This window comes from Lactuca serriola, chromosome 4 (assembly GCF_051521515.1).
Source record: "Lactuca serriola cultivar US96UC23 chromosome 4, Lser_US96UC23_V15, whole genome shotgun sequence".
NCBI lineage: Eukaryota > Viridiplantae > Streptophyta > Magnoliopsida > Asterales > Asteraceae > Lactuca > Lactuca serriola.
The window spans coordinates 227,518,196-227,521,651 of record NC_136411.1 but is presented as its reverse complement, the minus strand read 5'-3'; positions in this window follow the sequence as shown (position 1 = coordinate 227,521,651).

Here is a 3,456-nt window from a genome sequence, read left to right as displayed (position 1 = left end):
CAAGGGTTAAAGCACAAAATCAGAAACCATATGGGAGTTTAGAACCTTTACCTGTACCCATGGGTAAATGGGAAGACATCACCATGGATTTTGTGACTAAACTGCCCGGGACGAAGAACGGACACGACATGATTTGGGTAGTCGTGGATCGTTTCACCAAGAGTGCACACTTCATAGCAGCCAACGAGAAGTGGTCTATGTATAAGCTTGCAAATGCTTACGTGAAGGAAATTGTAAGACTTCACGGTGTTCCTCTTAAAATTGTATCAGATCATGATAGTCATTTCACGTCGAGGTTTTGGAGGAGTCTACAAGAGGAGTTGGGTACAAAGTTGTGTTTGAGTACTGCTTACCATCCGCAGACTGATGGTCAGAGCGAAAGAACGATTCAAACACTGGAAGATATGCGGAGAGCATGTACCCTCGAGTTCCAAGGGAACTGGGACGAGCACTTACCTCTGGTAGAATTCTCCTACAACAATAGTTTTCGCTCGAGCATCAAGATGGCACCTTATCAAGCCTTGTATGGACAGAAGTGTCATACGCTGTCTTGTTGGCTTGAAGACGTAGAGAAGCAGTTTATGGGCCCCGAGATAGTCCATGAGACTGTTGAGAAGTTGAAGGTGATTAGGGAAAGAATGTTAGCAGCCCAGGATCGTCAGAAGAGCTACGCTGACAAGAAAAGACGACCGATAACCTTTGAAGTTGGGGATTCGGTTTTGCTAAAAGTCTCACCATGGAAGGGACTTATACGATTTGGGAAACGAGGAAAGTTGAGTCCAAGGTTTATTGGACCGTTCAAAGTTCTTCAGAAGATTGGGAACCAAGCTTACAAGCTCGAATTACCCGAAGAACTAGATGGTATTCATAACACCTTCCATGTGTGTTATTTGAGGAAATTCACGGGAGATGTTCCCGACATAATTCCAATCTCAGAGTTAAGGATGGATGAGAACAAAAGGCTGATCGAAGAGCCTGAGGCAATTGTTGACCGTAAGACTAAGAAGTTACGACGCAAGATGGTCGACTTAGTGCTAGTCTGATGGAAACATTCGAATGGGCCGAATCTCACTTGGGAAACAGAGGATGACATGATGAGTCGCTATCCACATCTGTTTGCTGATGCATGACTCCGGGACGGAATCATCCTAAGGGGAAGAGAATTGTAACGTGTCACACCTCTGAACCAGACGGCGGAAACGTCTGAGGGCTGTTGTGACTCAATTGAATACCATCACAGTGAATATACATGAAACATAACATCATTCATCACCATGCATTGAAATAGTACAACTGGTAGTGTTTACATTTAGTACATTGTTTCATAACATTACATTCCCAAAAGGTAGATTGTTCGATATTAGTAAACAAACACAAGACATCACTGAGTACATTTTTCCCTTCGATTTACCTGTTACCTGAGAATACAAGTATTTTGAAAAACGTCAACATATGAAATGTTGGTGAGTTCATAAGTAATGTTTGAAATATAATGTTTTGTCTTGTTTTGCAAACCACCAGAAAATCTGATATTTTCTGAAAAGAGTATCGTGTAAAAAGTGTGAAGATCCGTAAGTATGCTTGTTTGTTTCTATAAATGTAAAAAAAATTGTTAGACCTGGTATGCATCTTGTAGGTGCATGAATTGAAAACCCTAGGAAAACCCGATGTTTTCCTAATACTTTGAATTACGCGTTTTATATTTTGTTATACCGTTGTGACGTGTGTATTCGATAATTCCAGGTGACATTGGATTAATTATGGGTTGTGATTTGTTATAAACACGCATTAATGAAAACGACTAGTTTACAACTATACAAACGATCCCTTAGGCGTCGTCGGTACTATTCACTTAATCCAACCACCCTAACTTCTCATAGCCCCACAACCAAGGAGAAAAGAGGGTGCGAAGCCCCCGCTATTTCCATAAGTCGTTCAAGGCTATCGTGAATGCAAAAGGCCCTTGGCCCGAATCGCATTGGTGAATTCTCGACTTTGCTAGCAGTACCAAAAGACCCTTGGGGTCCAACAGCACAAAAGCCAGTGAAAGTCCTTTTACATGAATTTAGGTCATATAAGACCCAACAACATGTAAGCGAGTTTCCTTCGGGCCTAAAGATCATGTCATTGGGCTAGCTAGGCCCAACACACACGATTTGAAACTTTCGGGCCCAAAGATGGTGTATCGACGTCTGGTGAATTCCCGCGTGTGTATTGACTTCCCGTAATTTCAGCGTGTGTATTGTAGTATCGTCGTGTATAGATTTTTGATTCATTATTGATTCGAGACCGAATCCATTCGTTTGGTAACGATTTTGGTGTTGAAGGTGTATTGACCGAATCAATTCGTTTGGTGAATTCTCGACTTTGCTAGTAGTACCAAAGGACCCTTGGGGCCCAACAACACATGAGCTATTGAAAGTCCTTTTACACGGAATTAGGTCATATAAGGCCCAACTACATGTAAGCGAGTTTCCTTCGGGCCTAAAGATCATGTCATTGGGCTAGCTAGACCCAACAAGCACGATTTGAAACTTTCGGGCCCAAAGATGGTGTATCGACGTCTGGTGTATTCCCACGTGTGTATTGACTTCCCGAAATTTCCACGTGTGTATTGAAGTTTCGTCGTGTTAGTAATTTCGGATTCATTATTGATTCGAGACCGAATCAATTCGTTTGATAACGATTTTTGGTGTTGAAGGTGTATTATAATTCGCCGATAGTCGAGGTGCTAGTATTTCATCATGTCGGATTTATTGTTTAAAACATTAGAATATTTCATTTTTGCGGCCCCTTTCTTTTGGATAATTTACACTTTTAACCCTTTGTATAAAAAATTTCTATTTTAGTCCTCAAACCATTTTTCTTGACACTTTAGTATCAAAACTTGTAGAAAAGTTATTTTTCAGCTCAAAGTTATTTGAAAAACAGTTTTAGTCCATCAAATGAAATTTTTCTCGGCTGAAACCTTATTTTCGCAATTTTTACACTTTTGGCCCAAAGTAGAAAATTTTTGCATCTTTGGTCCCTTTTAAATATGAAAAGCATTTTTAACCCTTGAAATGGACTTGTAGCACTAGTAGTCCCCTGTTTTATAGAAAAATACAGTTTCAGCCCCTCTAATTTGAAAATCTCACATATTGGGCTTTATTGGGCCGAAAAATTCATTTTTGGCCCATTATGCTTAAAAATTTCACATTTAATCCTTCAAAGAGAATATTTCCAGAAAAATACATTATTGAAACTGTTTTGACTCGTTTCATCCATCAGAATTTGTATTTTGTCATTTTGGGCCCCTTTAACCTTATATTTTTAACATTTTGAGTCCAAAAATGGGATTTATAGCCCAAGGAGTTCATCTTAACCAACTTGGTTATTTTTCTAGAAATGATTTGTGTGTAATAATATGTTTAATACTTGATTCATACATCCTAATGCAAATCTCGATTTTTAGGA